Here is a 13,885-nt window from a genome sequence, read left to right as displayed (position 1 = left end):
TCTAAGTGATCTTAACAAGTGCTCTTAACTGCTCACCTACCTCTCCAACCCTTCCAATATTAATATTAATTGACATTATTGATTGCTGTTTCCCACGTAAAACTTTTTGTCTCTTGACCGCTATCTTCACAGACAAACATGTTTGGTTTTCTTCTGTCCCCTCTCAACCCCTCCTCCACCCCAACCCCTCACAAGTCACTGTGCAGGGTCATTTTCCCCCACTAAGTACTCGACCTTATTTGGAATTCCTCAAGGCTCCCAGACTGGTTCACTTCTCATCTCATTGTAAACATTTTTGGAGGGAGTTTCTTCTCTGTTACTGGTTTCTCGTGATGCCCCATTTGTATGTTTAGCAGAGGCATTTGAAGTAGGTTGTGTTTTTCAGACTCATGCTTGACTTGTCTGTGTCCAAAGCTTCTGCCAGGAAATGACAGGAAAGCCATCTGCTTAGAACCAAGTTAGACCTTTATTCTTTTTATAAAGTATTTTTGCACAATTTCATTATACACACACACACACACACACACATTTATATATATATTCCCCCCATTATTCTTTTATCTCCATTCTCCTGCCATGGTATCCCTTCTCATCCCACAAAATTTCCCCTCCTGCTTTCACAGAGACCTGAGTGTGGGATTTTTGGGAAAACTCTGGAGCTCTTCAGAAGCATGCCTTGTAGCTCTGCCCTCACCTCCAGGGCTGATCTTCAAGCTCTGATCTTCTGATGCTGAGTCCTGCTCCTTTAACGCTCATGTGGAGATGCTGTTCGAGCTTTACCTTTGTTCTAGTGTGTGAGCAACTATCTTGTTGATTCACTCACAAATCTTCATCCTTTCAGGATCTTCATGCAGGTGGTTTATCCTGAGAGAACAGCTTTTAGCATCAGGTCACATGAGAAGCTCGGTAAATGGAATTAGCCGACTACCTGGTTGTCCTCAGACCTGCTGATTTAATGGATCAGATCTGATGCTCAGTAATCTATGACGTCAACAAGCACTGGTGTTCTTGATAGAGTAGTCACAGACTGATGCAAGGGATCTTTTATCTGATCTTTTGCAAAATGTGCAGACTTCACATGGTATCCATTTTCTGGCTAGGAATGCAGAAAGTCAAAGGTCACATAGGCAGGATGCGAACTTGTAAGGATGTGGAGCCTTTCCTCTCTCCCCTGTACCCACCAGGCTGACTCTTCTCATTTCCCTCAAGTGGTTCCACACTCTCATTTCTTCCTCCTCCGAAGACTACTCCTTCCAGTTGATTAATCTTTGAAATAAGCTTGTCATCTACTCTTTTGAGTATCATTAAATGACCACTTATTTCCTCAAGTGCTAATAATGGAACATGAATTCTTTTTTTTAAATTGGATATTATATTTACAGTTCAGATTTTATCCCCTAACCCCCCTTCCCCCCACCACCCAGGAACCTCCTATCCCATCCCCCCTCCTCATGCTTCTATGAGGATGTGCCCCCACCTACCTCCCCACTCCCACCTTCCCACCCTCGAATCTCTCCCCCCCCACCAACATGAATTCTTAAAATCAGTTCAATCCCTTTTTGAACACTTCCAGCTTGGTTCAACCGGATCCTGTGGTATTTACTACTAGCGACATCTAGTGGAAGAAGTTGGAAAGGCCAGAATTTTGGTGATTTTTAAGTACACATGCTTCATTTGTTATTACTGAGAAGATGGCTATCCTTTAATGATGCTCACTGTCTTAGATACCAACCTTAAACTATACAGATTCAACCTTTTGTAAAAGTTCCTGAACTCAAAGTTCAGACACAGAGGAGAGCAGCTTTGATGGGAGCCTTGGTCTTCCGGTGTGGCCAGGGGAGCCTTGCTGAGTGTCATGTTGCCTTCCTGCCCCTTCCTCAGCTGCTCAGGTGCTGCTTTGTGTGGATGCTGTCAACAAAGGAGGTCTCTCCTGAGTTGCTTTGTCACAGTAGCATCTTCCACTACACAGTTCTGGGAAAATGCTCATCCTACTTCCACTGTGAGTTCATCGTCTTTCTGTTCATGCAAAGGGCTCCTTCCACATCAGATTCAATGAAGGACAGAAAGAAGAACTTCACACACATTTTTTTTTTACTATTGCCCTGTTTTGATATAAGATTAAAAAAATCTCCTCTTGAACAAATGACGTTCTAGGCTCTATTTTATCCTATTAAAACTCATTTAGTCTCATTGCTTCCCGGTCTGTTCTGGATAAGGCTGGTTACCCGGCAAAGCCTTAAGCATGTAGTCCGCTCCTGTGCATCATTACTTTCTGGCAAGGAAAATAAGCCACTGATGTTTCAAACGTTGCTACCATAATCCATCACCCCCACACAATGGGGCACACCAGAGTTGTGTTCCCATGGTTCTGCGTAGAATTGTAGCCACAGTAGAGGAAAGCACAGGCAAACCCGCTTTATAGGAGAGACAATAAATCCTTCTACTAAGAAGCAGGGAGGAGCAGTAGAGATGAATGTGGCCGACAGACAAGAGCTGTGGGAAGCACATTGCTTGTGTTCCTGGCTGGGGCAGTGTTTCTAACCAGCAATTATGTAAGCAGCCGTGTAGCATGCAATCCTAGTGCACCTGGCTGGGCCACGGTATACAGTAGACAATTATGTAAACACTACTTGTTCTTCAATTATTAGAATTGCTCAGTCGGCAGCAAATTCGGGTGGTCTGTCAATAGTTACAGAAAGGAGTAAAACATTAATGTAATGTTGTGAAAACAAGAGTGACTCCAAAGAGTGGTTAGAGGAGAGGAGAGATGGAGAGGCAGGTAGGCGGTCCAGGATCTTTCCTTTAAAACATGGGATGGAAAACGCTAACATCTCCATCATGCAAGAACTAAAGAAGATGGTGGATGACTTGATAAGGGATCAACAACAGTTGAACTCTAAGCAACAAAATGCCTGTTTAGCGAGCTGCGAGAGAAGCTAACTAAATCTATCACAACTGGAAATCAGTAGATAAAGTGTTAAAGCCTGAAATATCAGGGAAAGAGAATGAAGGTGTATATTCTACAACTTGTCTCCTGAGTGACACCTACTGAGAACTGGGGCTGAAGGGGGAGGGGCAGGAAGACCTGTATTTCTGTATGCTTTTCTAGCTCCTTCCAGTCTTTTGATAAAACATTTTTAAAAACACAAAAGATAACTATTTTTTCATTTTTTTTGAAGTATATGCTCACCATTAATAAAGATGAAATGCTTCCCTGCACAACTCCCCACTCAGGAACCAGTCAAGCCTAGCATCTCCATATTTGGAGAAGCCAGTATGTAAAGGTAAATAAAGAGATAATTTACTCTTCCAGCTGTGTCTCCCAGCGGTAAGGGAAGCATAGCTGGGCTTAGCTTCTGTTGTCTGAATGCAGGGGCAGAGAAGCTGTATACAGAGGGAGAACAGAGTGTCAACTGGCAAGAAAAGAGATTTATCCTGTGAGTCTAGGATTCTGGCCTCTACCTACCTACATCAGGAAGCTGCCACCATCAGCCACAATGTCAGTACTTCTGTTCCTGGGAGAGACCATGGAGATAACACCTGTCTTAAGCCTCCACAGAGTGGAGGGACCTAGAGTGCATTCCTTACTCTATAGTTAGAAGAGATGAAATCAGAGTTCCACATCCCAGATGAGTGAAACCTCTTTCTCTCCATGGGTTGGTGGAGGAAACCATTACTGGTCCATGTATGAAATCACTGCTCTCCTGTCCACAGTTTCCAGGAGAATCTGGTTTTTAATTTTTCCCAATATCTGATTTTGTCAGTGACCAGAAAAAGTCTCACACTCGTGGTATGCCACTAGCTTTCCACTTTGGCCTCATGCCTAGCGTCTTACCAAGGTCATATTTCTTTTTCCTGGCACTTTGCAAGAGTCTGCAATGTTCACACACTCCTATGTTCCCCTGTGACACATTTTTATTAATTCCTTGCTCCAAAGTTGACTGTGTCTCCACCCTTTGACCCCATTACTTCCCTATATAGAGCCTCCTTTTCCAGGACTGCAAATACAGTTTAATCTTTTAGATCAAAGTTCAGTCACCACATTCCCTTTATTGCATTTGATAATGGCTGGTGACTTTTCTGGTGACACAGCTCAGGACCTGCTCACGAGACACCTCTTTCAACATACTGCCAGCAGCTGGCTCCAGGTCTTCCACTGCTCTAGAGGTGGTGGAAGGGACTTGGAAAAATGGAGCCAATAAATGAGGTGGAATAACATCTCATGCAAGAGCCAACTTTATTCAAAGCATCAGACAATTTATACTCTGAAGGTTAAGAAGAATCCCACGAGTAAAATGTGTAGTCACAAGGACAAGCCTCATGTGGCAGATACGCCACATTTGTCAGTAAGAGGTTTTAGTGAATAATCTGAAGTAAACTCACTCTTACCCACTGGTTCTGGTCTCCTGTAGAACGTAAGGCCATTTTTTGTCTTTAATAGGAATGCAAATGTTATGATATCTTATGCAAATAGAAAGTGATTTAAATCCCAAGGAAAAATTAAATGCAGGCTCCTTTCAAGATGAATGAATAAGTCTATTACAGTACTAAGGTCCAGTCATAAACATGAAATCATTAGTAAAGATAACAGGAACTGGATCCATCCAATCTATAAGTTGAAGCAAAGGAGGATGGGAAAACATAAGACCAGTACATGTGTTCAGAGGCATAACAGATGCATGGGTCAGCACCTAGCATCACCAGGAGAGTCTCAGGGGGCATGGGGCTCTGTGTGCTCTGTAGACTAACTTCTCCCTTGGTACACAGGGCCTTAACATAGCCCCAGGTAGGCAGACTTGACTTCTGATGATATGATCGTTATCTCCTTTTAGCCTTTAGCTGGAGATTTGCTATCTTCCTGGTGACTTCTACTGTTTCCTTGCCACCCCCCCCCCTTCATTGCCTTTGATGGGCAGGGGCCAGAGGAGCTGAAGAGGAATCCACAATGCTTCCGTGGATCAATCTGCAGCGACAGTAGCATACCCCTTCCCAATTTTCTTCAAAAGGGGCAGGTTAATGTGTTAGCTTGTTTATTTCCTTCTGCAATAAAATCAGGTAGGTTAGGGTGTCCACGAGTGTAGGGCAGTGGACTGTGCCACCAGACAGAACTGGTAATGTAGCAGCAAGTTCAGAACCCCAGTAAATCTCGTAATTGAGAATGGCAAGAGTTCTCACGAGCTCCCAACCAGGTTCCTGTCCTGGAGCACATAAGCATGACACCCCACTAAGAGGACCATGACAACTGGTTATGTAGTATGAAAACCTATATTTCTCCATGCTAATGAGCTACCTAGATAGGTCTCGAGTGGTTAATGAGTATCCCTTCCTGCAAAAGGTACTTAATCCCTGATCCACCCTAAGATGTATGTATCCTCATCTGCCTTGGATAAAAACAGTTTGGACTAGCAAGGACTGATCCTTCATCAAGAACCACTGTAGAGGGAGGCCTTCATCGTATACAGAGCCTCGCCTAAGTCTCCCATAGCAGGTTCTCTTCCAGCCCCTCTGTATCCTGGCACTCACTTGGACCTAAGCCGGACTCCTCCCCGCCCCCAATCCAGTGCTCATCGAGGGCCCAGTTCTCAACACCTCATGGTTCCCAGGGTGTCTGGGTACATGGGAGGATGGGAACAATGGTTCTCAACTCCTTGAGGTTCCCAGCAGCGTCTAGGTGCACAGGAGTTTGAGAACCACAGCCTTTGTCCCAGCCTCTGCTGTTTTCATCGAAACACAGGCTGGGACTCCTATTTTAGACTGTGTTCCACCTTCCCCGAGCATCGTGTAGGCAGCCCAGCACCCCAGCGGGGAAGACACATGAGTATGATTCTATTGCTGGAAATAATCCTACAACATAAGCAGAATCTTAAATGATATTTCAGCTTTACTAATTAACCACAGTGGATGAATCAAAGCAGCCAGTTCTACCCGATGGGCTAAAGAAAAAGAAGTATTAATAAATAAATCGATGAATATCTAGACCATGAGTCCCTCCTGTACCCTTACATGAGATGTCAATAAGTATTTGTCTGTAGAATGGGACAAGGTTGGACGATTTTTGTAATCAAAATTTAGTTTGTGTGAGAAAAATTCCATAGTTTGCCAGTTGGATCATGTTCTATCTTTCCATAGAAATGTGCAAATGAAATTTGAAAATCAGTAAGTTTTGTAATGCTTTTAAAATTTATTGTTAGTTAAGTAAAAAGCAAGGATCAAATCTGTATAAAAGCTGGTGCCAGGGCCTCTGATTTACTGGTTTACTTTATTTACTCTGATTTGATCAAGAAAAGGAAGGTAATCTGTTAGTATTTTATGGTCCTTATGGTGTCAATAAATCCATATTTATTTTATCTTTTTTTGTGCTATGTAATACTCACGGGAGACAATTCTTTTCTTGTCCCTTAAGATATTATCCGGGGACTATCCAATGTCATTTTCCAATCTTCCTAATGCTGTGACTCTTTAATTCAATTCTTCATGTTGTGGTGACCACCAAAACCATATTTTTGTTGCTACTTCGTAACTGTAATTTTGCTACTGTTATGAATTGTAATGTAAATATATGTGTTTTCTGATGGTCTTATGTGACCCCCCTGTGAAAGTTTGATCCCCAAAGAGGTCATGGCTCAGAGGTTAAAAAACCACCATTACAGAGTTTAAATAGCTAGGACTGCATTGAAAATACCAAGCACAGTTCATGAGGATGGGGAGAAATTGAAAAACAAAATCTTTATGCCTGCTGGGCCCTAGCTTGTCTAGGTAATAAGTTAGATTTTCCAAAGGCTGTCCTAAGTCTTAACCAAAAAAAAAAAAAAAAAAAAAGGAAAGAATTCAAAATTAGATTGATGTTCAAATTCCTCACCTCATGCTTCAGGATCATCTCCAGGCAATGGAGGATACATATCTAAAGAAGGTTCCAGTCAGGGAGCTGAGGGAGCCATCACCTGCATAGTTACCAGTGGTGCTGGTTTTACCGGGCAAAATCTTTTTTGACTCTTTAACCAATTTAAAATTTGCTCTTCTGGTTTATATCCATTTAAGGAATTATCCACCTCTTTCTCAAGGTTAATATCCTTTTTATCTTTTTAAAGCATTTTGATAACAGTCCAAATTAGTGACCAAGTGACCCCAAATTGATCAGGGATCATTCCCCTTTACTTATATGTCTTTTCAATGTTCTTTTGGACTTTGACCCCCCTACTTATTCATCTAAAGTTCCTTCTTCTGAAAACAAGGGATTACAATCATGAATGACTTGCAAGCGATCTAATAGTTGTGATTTTAATACTCTCGTTCCTCCTTTCTTTAAAGATGATGCACAGGTTGGCATGAAGCAGAACCTTCCCTGGCTTCTGCCACATTATTCTCACTCTCCTCCTCCTTCAAGGGTCCCCTCTCTCTTATCTCATAGCCAACCTCAGGTCTGTCTGTGGTGCCAATTGTTTGCCTCTCCTAGAGGTGGCAGGACCTGGGAGAATGGAGCCGATAAAGGACATGAACATGAGTCTCATGCAATAGCCAGTTTTATTTAGAGCATCAGACAATTTATACTCTGATGGTTAAGAAGAACCCCATGAGAAAAGGGTACAATCACAAATTCTCCACACACGGTTCCCTTCTTCGACCGTGTTCTGACACAGATCCAAGCTCTCCCTTCTTGAAGTAGGGCAGCTCACAAACACAAGCAATTACCAACTCGCACTGTGAATTTTACGTCCTGGTCTAAAGCCTGCAGGTATTCCTCCTTTCAGAGAGCTATCCTCATACTGGCCCTCAAGTGGAGATGGGAATGGTGATTATGGAGGGAACAAAAACAAGTGACAATGTCAGCTATGATTTTCACTCCATGTAAGTAGAAGAGACAGAATGTGGGCTGTGACCTCCCACAACACTAAGACTTTTCAGACTTGGCTCATGGTAAGTTAGCTTTCCCACCTCCATAATTCAATTGTATCTTTTTGTGTCACCTTGTTTATGGAAGAGGAACTCAGGAACAATTATTCAGTGATAGTGTCAAGTGAACATGACTGGATTTCTGAGTGTTTCTCACCTCTCTGCATCCTTTCTCCAAAGGCTTAAAGAACCTAAGCAAGGGATACAAAATTTGTAGGCAATTTGATTCTCATTACCATTGTCTGTTGTTTGACAGCATTAGTTTACGGCCCTCATAACCTGTCACTTCTTCCTAATTTTCCAGATAAGCTGTTGGCTGTAAGCTGTAGAGGAGGACTTGGAGAGCTAGGTACCAACACTGGCTACCTAAAAGTGGAAATTTCAGCATTTTGTTGGATTCTATGCATTTTCTATGATGAATTTTCTATGATGAATGTCTAACTGACTATTAGGATGGAGAAATGTCCATGTACATTGAATAAATGCATGAGATGTCTGTCTGTTCCAGTCTGGGTCTTGACTGGATGGAACAGAAGTGATGCTTTGGCAGCTAAGAGAATTGGTTATCAGTGCCCGTGTGTTTGTGTGTGTGTGTGTGTGTGTGTGTGCGCGCGCGTGCGCGCGCGCGCGCGCGTGTGCGCGTGTCCGTGAAATCCAGAAGAGGGTACTGGATTCTCTGGAGTGAGAGATATACCTGGATGTGAACTGCTGGTCATAGATGCTGGAAACTGACTCCCCTCCCCATCCTCTGCAAAAAAAAACCCCTAGAGCCATGTCTCCTTCTCTGAGTGGGGTAATATCTGTTTACTGCACATTGTAAAAATGGAGGGTGTCATTCCAAGTCTCTTGATTAAAAAGAAGCTAATTGCAAGAGCTGGACTCATATTTGTTTTGTATCAAGCAGTAGATTCCTAGGGAAAGTCTGACCTTACATAGGTCATTCATTGCAGTTCAGGATTGGCTGATGCTTAAGCCCTCCAATTTGTCCACTTGCGGTGTGACTGATTAAAGGCCCAGACCACAAAGCTCGTTCTATACTGCCTCTGATTTAAAACTTAAGCATGTCAAGAAGACTTGCATGTCTGGGTCATTGCCCTCTACAAAAATAGCCACTAATTTGCAGCCAACATTGAGCTCTTATGGTGAACTAGGTACTTTTGGGTGCTTCACATGAATGTTATTACCCATTCAGCTCTCCTAAATATCTTGTGAATACTGCTCCCGAACTAGTTTTCTATGAGAAGAGTGGCACCTAACGATGCAGAGGGATTTGAAGATCAGCAGGCTGTGGGGAGTGTGCTGTCTTCACTGCTAGTCTCCACGGCCTCCATCTCCTTAGAAGCTGCCTTATCAGAACCTTTGGTTCTATCAGAGCCTCCTCACAGCATCCCGTTGTCCCTTCCACCAGGGAAAGGGGAATATTAAATGAATTCCACCTTTGAGTTTGCTTGCTTTTCTTCCTTTCTCAGCTTTTCTTATTCCCTTCCCTATCTGCCTCCTTCTGGAAAGATTTGAAACTTTCGATTCGTTATAATAGTTAAGACGAATCTCCTCTGTTTTTTTTTTTTTTTTTTTTTAAATAATTTCACTGTTATGTTTTCCCATGTCCATTTTGTCTACTTCTCAATGTATTGACATAAATTAGCTCACCATTCTCTGGCTGTCTCTCTGTCTCTCTCTCTCTCTCTCTCTCTCTCTCTCTCTCTCTCTCTTGGTTTTTCGAGACAGGGTTTCTCTGTGTAAGCTGTCCTGGAACTCTGTAGACCAGGCTGGCCTTGAACTCGGAAATCCACCTGCCTCTGCCTCCCAAGTGCTGGGATTAAAGGTGTGCACCACCACCACCCGGCCCATATTCTCATTTTTTATTCCTCATGAAATCCAGACTCTTCCATCTCTCTTTAATTCATGACACTATTTTTGGGGGTGTGTAATGTCCTTCTTGTGACTAACATTCCCATAGGTTTATGGAGTTTATTGGCATTTGGGATTGGCTGCCTCTTACAGTGTATGCTTGCTTTCTATTTTTTTCCTAATGGGTCTTATCTTTCTCTCTCTCTCTCTCTCTCTCTCTCTCTCTCTCTCTCTCTCTCTCTCTCCACCTCTTTCTCTTCTTTCTTTTCTTTTCTTTTCTTTTCTTTTCTTTTCTTTTCTTTTCTTTCTTTCTTTTTTTTTTTCTGATTCAGGGTTTCTCTGTGGAACAGTCATGGTTGTTCTGGAACTCTCCTTGTAGACCAGACTGGCCTTGAACTCATAGAGATCCGCTTGCCTCTGCCTCTCTGGTGCTGGGATTAAAATCATGCACTGCTATGCCTGTCTCTCATTACTTTTCTCTTACTTGGACTGTTTTTTTTTTCCTAATGTATTATATTGGATGAGTGATGTAATGATAACTAGCTTTATGGCAATTTAAAACTTCCATCACATATATTCATTGTAGGTTGTACTGTGTTCCATAAGGACATTTTTGTATATATACATATGTACCAATGTTGAGGCTGCCCCTCTTCACACTCCTGGACCCATTTCCCCTCTCCTCCTCCCCGTCCTCCTCCTCCTCCTCCTCCTATTGATCCTCTTTGGTCCCTATACAGAATCATTTCTACTCTCACACCATATCTACACACAAATTTTGTATAAAAAAATTCTAGAAACCACACATGAGAGAAAACTTATTTGTCTTTCTGAGACTAGCTAAATTTGTACCAAATATATACATTTCCCTCCAAATTCTTTGCTAATTATGATGCACAAGTTGATTTATAGGGTAGTTTCATTACTGTTGTAATTCTTATTTTTTTGATTAATGAATTATTTAGAAGTGTTTGTATACTTCTGAAATTTTAGACTTGATGTCTTGTTAGTTACTTCTAACTTAATTCCATTGTGGTCTTAATATATAGTCTATGTCCATGTTACTTTTTTTTTTTTTTTTTTTTAATTTGGAGGCTTGTCCAATGGATAGTAGAGAGATTCATTTTCTACAAATGTTCTACACATTCTTGAAAAGAACACGCTTTTCTTTATTGTGCTTATTAAAGATTTACATTCATATTTACTGTATTTACAGTTTTCTTACATGTGCTCTTGTTTTTACCTTCTTTCAGAATTAGTCATTGCTACTGTTTTTTTCTTTTCCATTTTGCTGTTGTTTCTCTCTCTCTTTTTCCATCTCCTCAAGTTTAGAAGTCCCAGACTCTGTTCCATTCTTCCCACTGCCACCTGAGTAGCCACCAGTCCATTCAACTATTAAAGCTTAAGTAACAGAATGCCTTTCCCTTTCCACACATGACTCAGAGACCTTGGGATGCTCCCACTTAAGTCACCTCTTATCCAGCTTACGTCATGTCCTTGGCCAGTGTTGCAGACTTTTCTCTAAGTGCCATGGCAGAGGGTCAGTTTGGACAGCCACTGATATCAGATAAGCCTGTGCTCACTCGGCTTGCTCAGCACTTTTCTTCTCAGAATGTTGGACCTTCCTGAGGACACTCCCTTCTTTCTGAACACACTCTGATGAAATCCCTTCATAAAGGTCTGCTTGTGGTAAGTGCTTCTCCTAATGTGTCTGTGTGTTCTTTAGTTGTAATACTGCCAGATTTGTTATTTGACTTCACTTGATTTTGTTGAATTGGACATTTGTTGAGAATCTTGAATCTGAGTATGGAAGTCTTTCCCACTAAGAAAGCTACCAGCTTGTCAATTATGGCATCTGTTCTGTTCTCTGTATATTCTTTTTTTTTTTTCAGATAGAAATTGTTTCTTTTTAATTGAGTTACTTCATTCAGACATTCCTCTGTTGGCTTCTGCTCTGGAAGCAGCTAGGTCCCCACCTCAATACCACAACCGAGTGAACATGGGCCCCAAACCAGGGCTCTCAGAATAGCAAAACAAGAAACTGCAAACCCTGCCTCCCCTTTCACTTAGGAAGGACTGGGAGTCACAGGGTCCAATCCCACCCTGCAACTGTGGGCACTGGAGCCTGGACTGCAAACACAGAAACTCAGCTGTCAGGAACGAGGCAGCAGCCCCATGCACTCCAGCAAGCACCTGACCACCAGGCTCTTCCAGTAGGAATGGACCCACTCTCAAAGGAGTCTTGGCATCTATTTACTTAATTTCCCAAAGAGGTGTAAAATCTACCAAAAGGGATACAGTGGATCAGAATAGATCAGCTTTCTCACGATAAACTTTCCTGAGTAACAACTTTTGGTTGCTGAGAAGCCTCAGCACATTATTTCAAAGTGGCAAAATCCAGGACAATCACAGAGTAGTACATCCAGGAGTGGCCTAACATTTAAGGACAGGATTATGCAGGACACAGGTGCACAAATCCCCTTTTCTTCAGTGTACAAGGCCAAGACCCCTGATCATTAAAATAAGTTATTTTGTATATTACAGTGCACAGACGGAAAGAACTTTCACAGAGGTGACCAAAAGGCATTGTATATAAAGTCCCATGGTGAGTGGCAGCCAGGGCCTGTGGCCTTCAGGAGCTTGCCTCCTGCTCTTTGGCTGCAGAGACCTTCGTGTCAGCTGTCTCCTCCACCTGCTCCACTGGCTTTGCCTCCTCTTCCTCTTCCTCGTCTTGGGGCTAGAGGTCTGGGTATTTCTGCATGCATTCTTGCATGGCCCGGAACTGGTCTATACAGTCTGATCCCTTGATATCCTCTGTGCTATATATAGTGGAAGCAGGAAAAGGCAGACTTGAACTGCTCCCCACAGGGGCCGCTGGCCATTCCCCCAAGACATGGGCAATTCCAGTTAATATCTCCATTAGGCATTATCAACCCGTGCTCCTCGTAGGGATCATTGGGGTCATCAGCCACCAGCTCTGCACTGCTAGGAGTCTCGTGGTCTTCTTTGGTCACAAATATGATCCGATCCTTCCCTTCCTGCCGGCAGTAGGACATGGTTGCTCCTAACGCTCACAGGTCCCAGAGGCAACGGGCGCAGCTGTAGCGGATACACCTTCACTCCGTGACCTCCCTCTTCTCTCCTCAGGCCTGGCGGGTGGCACTGAGGCCAGCACGGACCCGCCCCCTCCAGGCCTGCCCTGTATATTCTTTTATTTCTTTAACCAGACATGTCTGAAACTAATGCTTAAGCTCTATTTTTTTTTATATTTTCTGTCATTTACTTTTATTTATGGACTATTTTATATTTTTACATTTTACTGACCCTAATTTACCAGATATTATAAGAAGCATCTCTTGCTTGTGTGCCAGTAAGAAAGGAGCTGAAGAGATGGCTCAGCAATTAAGAACACATTCTGCTTTTGCAGAAGACGAGATCAGTTCCCAGAATGCATACTGGGCTGCTTATAACCACCAGTAACTCCCACTGGAGGCTGAACTGGTGCCTCTGGCCACTATGGGTACCTACACTCATCTACACACACACACACACACACACACACACACACACACACACACACACACACACATGCTCATGCACATGCACTAAAAATTAAAAATAAATCTTTAAAGAGACAAGGATAAACAGTCTTCTGACATATATATATATATATATATATATATATATATATATATATATATATATATATTTTGCATAGGCTCAGCAGTCTTTTTATCTTTAGAACCAAATCAAAGGTCTGCCATCATTTCTCTGGATTGTCTAAGTCAAGACTTAAGCTTTAGGATGATAGTGAGGAAAGACAGAAAACAAATCAGTGATGTGGGTCTACAGTAACACGAAGCAGAATGAAGGGTTGGGGCTTAGACAATAGAAATGCATTTTTTTCTTACAATTACAGTAGCTACAAGTCCCAGATAAGGTACCATTGGGGTTGGTGTCTGGTGGGGCTTCCTCTAACACCATGGATACTTCCTTTTTTTGTGTTGCCATGTGATCTTTCCTGTGCACATGAACAGAGCTTCAGTGTTTTATTTTCTTCCTCATTTTCCCCTTTTTTATTGGATATTTTATTTATTTACAATAAAGATGTCATCCCCATTTCCCCATTTCCCCTTGCTAGAAC

General features: G+C 42.4%; 1 pseudogene; it reads right to left on the bottom strand.

Moving 5' to 3' along the window:
- Window positions 1–12,028: 12,028 nt before the first annotated feature.
- On the bottom strand, window positions 12,029–12,935 carry LOC117722629 (mitochondrial intermembrane space import and assembly protein 40 pseudogene; annotated as a pseudogene).
- Between the last annotated feature and the right edge of the window lie 950 nt (window positions 12,936–13,885).

The sequence above is a fragment of the Arvicanthis niloticus genome, chromosome 17 (assembly GCF_011762505.2).
Source record: "Arvicanthis niloticus isolate mArvNil1 chromosome 17, mArvNil1.pat.X, whole genome shotgun sequence".
In the NCBI taxonomy this organism is placed as follows: domain Eukaryota; kingdom Metazoa; phylum Chordata; class Mammalia; order Rodentia; family Muridae; genus Arvicanthis; species Arvicanthis niloticus.
This window is presented reverse-complemented; position numbering and strand designations above follow the sequence as displayed.